Raw genomic sequence first — 6572 nt, forward strand, 5'->3', positions numbered from 1 at the left:
TATTGTTTGCCTCACTGTACTTGTGGTGGCAGTTTTATTCCCACAATCAAAAGTTAATATAGGAGAAAAGTAGCAAACCATTTTTAAGGAAATCATATTTTATTCAGAAAAGCAAAGTCAGAAAAAGGTTAGCAGTAAGAAAGGCCTGATTCACAGCCAGTGGAAACACTCCCATTATTCTCAATGCGCTTTGCATCCCTTAATGTTCTTCTGTATGTTTCAAAATATTATCAGTCATTTAGCCGGGGGGCGGGGGGAGGGGGAGGGCGGTCAGGGATTACCAAAGACCAAGGGGAGAAGCATAGAGAGCACGCAATGCACCCACTGAAATCACAGAGGTTAGGCAGGCCCAGAGCCCATTGTTTTATCCTTGGATTCTGGTCTGATTCCGGATTGCCCAGAAAAGAGCCCCTGAATCCGTGGTGCTTTGCCCGCAGATGCAATATGTGCAATCTGAATGGAAGAAAACACCTGTCCCTGTCTCTGCAGCTTCGCCAATGGCTGCGAGCAGTCGGGAGTTCTCTCTGGCTAGATATCACGGGGCTGGAACGTCTTCCGAGCAGCAGGCGTTCTGAGTTCTCTGTAGGCGCCGGATCTCGGTTACAGGTAGGCTTCTGGGAGCTTATACTGCACACTTTTGTTTTTTCGGCAACAGGCCCCAGCCCATCATGAATGCTGCCAACAGGCTGAGGCATAAAAGTCCTGTTAACTTGTTTTTTTTTAACTCTAAACTAGAGATAGGCTGGGCACCACCCTGCATCCTCAGTCCTCCAAGCTTTGGGAAATGTGCTCCAGGGTCTAGTTCTACAATGGGTCGCTGTTTCCCATCCACATCCAGCTCCTGTGACATCTTGTACGGCATTACTGAATAGTAGGCTAAGGTTGTTAACTTGCGTTCAGTCCCATTCCTGCTAGGCACGTTACCACATCACCACTGGATATTACCAGCCCCAGGGCTCAATAGGACACTGAGCTTCTCTCTGGCCACCACGAGTGGACATGAGGCATATGGGCGGGGTGCTGTGGCTGGAGTTTGACCAGCCTCTCCCCAGGATCCCTCCTTTGTGTGGATCAGGATAGGACTTGAGCCTGCCAACCTGTGAATCTGGCACTTCTCCGGTGAAACTCACCTCTGCCCCCAGGACAGCTAAGATCGATGTCTGTAAGGGGCCTGACTGGCTGGCTTTGAGAGGCTGATGGATGGCACAATCTGCCTCTCTGGAACACATGGTCACACAGATGTACACAAGCATCTGTGTGGGTGGCAAGGCACACTTGGCTCAGCTCTGACTTGTGGCTCTCTCCGCAGTCTGAGGCGTCAGAAACCTTCCCACACAAAAGGCCGGGCCCTGTGCTCCCAGCCTTACTGTTGTGCACAAGTACCTTCCTCTGCATGGATTCCAGGGCCACTGGCCTGGGCAGGACGGTACCCCTCTGCATCAGTCTTCTTCTTAGCTTACATGCCTCAAGTAGCACATGACCAGGATTCATCACCGAATTTGGTCCGCTGGTTGGATCATTAGCTTCCCTGGCCCAGGGTACTGACAGGGAGCGTGACATGAACACTGATCCACGCCCCCGTCGGCATCAGTAAGGGAGACAGAATCTGGCCTTTCAAATGGGGAGTGCAAAGGGGCCGGTCAGGATCAGGGCCTGTTCCTGATGGCTCTCGGCAGTGACACAGAGAGACATGGCCACTGCCTTGAAGAGCTCGCAGGCTAAGGAGGAGATTGGGGATGTGCCACAGGCCCTGTGCAGGGTGCCACCTGAGGCATAGCCCAGGAAAGGAGCTGTCCCTTTGAGAACACAGTCCTTTCCTTGTTCCTAGGGGATAATATTTTGGTGCTGGCCTACACAAAGTTACCACACTCCCTGTGCTGCCAAAATATGTTGGTGTGAAAATGCCAGCTGATCCCTTCTGCCCCTCAACCCAGCTTCATTTGGGCACCCGGGCTGAGGAGAGTCTTACGGAAGGATGTGGAGGAGGACTTATTAAGAGTGGGCCTCCCTTCTGTAAGGGACAGCATGGGTGAAGGCTCCCCATGTTTATGAGGGGCAGAGGGGTGGAGGAAGCTGGCACCATTGGCAGAGCTGAGGGGTTGGGGCAATGTAGTCAGAGACAAGAACAGAGAGGAAGCGAGGGGCAGAAAGGCGGGGAAGAAGCCTCAGACTTGAAGCTCCACATTCATTTTATAAGAACATAAGAACGGCCATACTGAGTCAGACCAAGGGTCCATCTAGCCCAGTATCCTGTCTCTGACAGTGGCCAATGCTAAGTGCCCCAGAGGGAATGAAGAGAACAGGTAATCATCAAGTGATCCATTCCCTGTTGCCCATTTCATTCTATATTTACAGTTTAGAGTTCGTTCTAACCAGAACAGAAGCAAAAAGAAGAAAAGGGCAGTTCACCCTGTCACAGGCCATCCCTCTCAAATGTGGGGTAGTGCTGTGGGCCTGGATTGCCACAGGAGATTGACTAACAGACTGGCTGAGAATTGTCAGTCAAAAAGTTTTCCCGCCAAAAAAATGAGGTTTAATTAAAAAAAAATTCCACAGGAAATTGTCATTTTTGAATATTTTTCCTCTATTTCAATGGGAAATGAAGTAAAAGAGTTTGTTTTCATTCTGTTTAATGTCCAATTGAAATTTTTGTTTCATTTTGGTTTTCACAAACTGAAAAATTTTGGCAATTTCAAAAGGAGTTGAGGGAAGTTAAGGGAAAAAGGAAAATGGAAGGGAGAAAAAAAACCGAACCCTAGAAACAAGTTTTTCTATTGCAGCCAATGGTGAAAAAAGGGGAGGAAACAAAAAATGGAAATTTAAAATATTTTTTTTATTTTAAGGGGGAAAAAAGAGAGAGAGAGAGAGAGAGAATTTCAGTTTGAAACAAAATGAAACAAACATTCCATTTACTTTCATTTAAAAATTTTCCTGCAAAAAATTAAAATTTAAAATTTTGAATAAAATCGTGTCTTTCAAAATTGTACAGGGAGTAAAAAAAATAAGTGTTTTGACCAGCTCTATTGACTTGCATCTATAGGGAGTGCACACCCCATATTTGCTTGTATACAGGGGCTCTTCTGTATGCTGATTGGATAGCTGCTCGCTGATACCATAGGCACAAGGATTTGTATGTCAAAACCTGCTTGCACACAAGTCTACCATCAGCAAGCTGGGACATGGGACTGGTGAACACAGCAAGCTGCATATACACATTTTGTGCCTGCATTTGAAAAGCTAAAGGCATAAGCCTGCATGATGCATCCTTTTACTTTGTGACTCTCTTTCTCTCGGAAGCAACCCAAAGTGTGGAATGGGCAGTGCCAGGCTTGGCAAAAGGTAAGACTGCAATTTCATTCTGTACCAGAATTATTAATAGCCTCACCAATTACAGCCGCACACTGCATCCTGCAGCAGCCTGAGGACTGCAGTAATTTATGCATCTCCCCTCGTGAATGGTTTCTTTCTCCTCACGCTGAATATCTGTAGTTTGCACAATGCCATACAAATTGTCTTGTCTTGTTTTCCCAGCAGTTTTTACTTTTTTTCAGAGTTGTGCATTCCTCAGATGAATGACCGAGAAATAACCTCCTATTCAAAAGGGGGAAAAAGAGCCTCATTAATCCCCAAAAGGCATAATGACCTCAGACAGATTGATGAATGAGGCTCATCACTGCCGTCAACAAACAGAAACAAACAGGCCCATTTTGGTCATTTTAACGAATTAAAAGCCAACAAAAAAGCCTGGACACAATTAAAATAAACTCATTTACTAACAAGCATGAGCTGAAGATGGTCTTTTTGCAGTGCACCTTCGGGAAATGGTCCAATCCTTACAGTCATGTCAGACCTCATAAAGGCAGGAATGTGCTGACATTCCCTGAAAGGGAGAGTTCTCAGATTGCTTCAGTTAGAGGCAGAAAAGATCTATCAAGGCATTTAGCCTCTCCCCATCTGGCTTATGAGGACTGTCCCTACAAAATGCTCTCTTGCACTCTGCCCCTCCCTGACACCCAGTGGGGCCAGTTGTGGCTCTGTGAAAAACACCTGGAAATAATTCAACAGGCATGTCCAGCTGTGGGTACTTATGGTCCAAGCACCTGGGCAACAGCATAGGGATGTGCTCACAGCACCCTGGTTACAGAGGGTCGTGGACAGGTTAAAGGAGATATTAAGGAGGAGGATGTATGAGCAGTCCCATGGAATGCATGGGGGCGGGAGGGTAGGCTTCTGCTAAGAACTTTGGGTTCAAATAACTTCGGGGGTCAATAATGTTTTCAGGAAAACGTCCACCCACGTTCAACACGGATGGTTCAGTAAATAGATCAATGTTTTGACCATGCACAGCCTTTCCCAGCAAATTCCAAGTCCTGGTCCCTGTTATCTCCATGAAGCTGCAAGAGGACACCATAACTAGGGAGTCGAAAGCTGTTCCATGCGAGTGCAGTCCAGGCTACTCCTTATAAGTCCCTTTGCAATTACCATGGAGGAACTGTATGTGCTCTCTTGGCCGCACATTAACTAAGCATGTGGCAGAACTAAATTAGCTCATTTAATGGCAAAAGATAGGCCCGTTACAAAGTAAAAGCTAAGTGATAACATTTGAACCCGGGGATCTCGCACACAAAAGCTGAGCGCTGCTGCTTGAGTCAAGGACAGCTCTCTGCTTTCGGCCTGGAGTATTTCTACCCTCTGAATCTGAAGTTAAAGCACCTCATAATGTGCTACTCAGTTACATGATGCAAGCTCTTGTGGTGTCACCAGATCTTGATGCTTGAGCAATGCACTTGTAGTACCTCAGATGTCCCCTGTCAGCATGACACTGAATTAAGTGAATCCCAGCAAACAACATAGCTGTCCTGCCACTCAGGGGACGCCACTAAAAGCATCATTGCAATCCAAGCGCACTGACAGTATTCTCACGGGTTTCACCGGGGTTGTTTTTCAGCACATGTGCTGTTCAAACAAAGCTCCCATTGTTATGGTTGAGCCCATGCAATCCATCAGGTCTCCTTCCCCTTGTATAACATGGGACTCCATCACTCCTTAGAGTCCTTTTGGGAGGGGTTAAAGTGCCTGAAACAGGGAAGTCATTTACATTTCATAGGACAGTTATCAAATTAATTGAACATCATTAAAGATGTTTTAAATAAACAGTTATGCAATAAGATAAGCATCTTTTCTATAACCGCTTAACCTAGTTACATATTATACATAACAAGTGGATATTTATTGCAAGTTGATGTATATTTTACTGTTAAAGTGATATTTATTATATGCGAAGTGAGGTTGAAATGGATAATCATAATTGAGATCTGTGTTTTTCATTTCTTGCCTTTAGACTGAACCTATTTTGACTGTTTTGCAGCTGCACTCTGATTGGCTCATGCAATCTTTGTTTGCTCAGATCATTAAAACCCCAGCACACCACGGGTCACAGCAAGACACCCCTGCTCCATCATGTTCCTGCCCCTTCGTGTTCCTGCCTCCTACAGTATCACTGCCCACCACATTTGGGTGACACCTGAGGAGACACTGATCGTTTGAGCATCCAGATGCCAAATCAGAGTCTGAGCATCCAAGGTGGTGCCAGGGACAGTTCAATAACCCACTCTGGGTTTCTCCTGATGCAGCCCCATTGCCAAGATGCTGAGGGAATGCCTCTGAGCTCCATGTCTTCTTGGTTCATCATTATGTCGAGGTGAGGAACAAAATTCCCTTTTTAGTTGGAATGTCTGCAAACACAGCTACCTCTGTGGGATTAGAAAAGAGCTGCTCAAGGCCAGTGTGCTTTGAGAGGACACACTGTCATCATACATGTAAACCCAGCATGTCTGGAGAGCGGAACCCAGCCAGAAATAAACCGGACTGCCTATGTGCAGAGAGCATATTTCCTAAACACATCCGTGTGTAGAAGGTGTGTTGGATCCTGATTGTGCATTCTCCTGTTCAAAGACTCATCATCCTGGAAGGCAATTCTAAAGACAGTCAAACAACATCCCTAATCTATTGTGAAAACAAATGAATGCATCATGTGAGTCTTGGCTTTATTGTTCTCAGGATGCACAGTTGCAAGTCAATTTCTATGGTTCAAGTCACACATTCAGATCAGTTGCTCTGAAGATTGTGACTGAACATGATCCTAGACCCTCCTTTTCGTCAGCTGTTTAATTTTTTTCCCTAGGAAGGCATCACTTATAGCTCACGTGAAAGATAAATGAGAACTGCTGCATCCAGTTTTGGTGTCTGAGGGTGACCTAATTGAAGAATTAGAGTCTCTAAGAGCTTTTATGTCAGCCATATCTATGGCTGTCTCAAGCCAATGCACATACACAGTGGAACTGAAGAAACACTCAGGTCCCCAAACAATTCAATTTTAAAATCAAAGGACTTAAGAACATGCTTTAGTGCTTTGGTGGAAGAGGGTTAAAGCCAGTACATAACAGGTAGCTGAGCCTGGATCACTACTAATCCACTAATCAACCCAGTAATATGTGTGTTCATGTATTTCTACCCATCCTTGCACCAACAAGATATCCTTCCGGACACTGAATCTTGTTTGCACAAGAAAA

Source organism: Lepidochelys kempii, chromosome 18 (genome assembly GCF_965140285.1).
Source record: "Lepidochelys kempii isolate rLepKem1 chromosome 18, rLepKem1.hap1, whole genome shotgun sequence".
Lineage (NCBI taxonomy): Eukaryota > Metazoa > Chordata > Testudines > Cheloniidae > Lepidochelys > Lepidochelys kempii.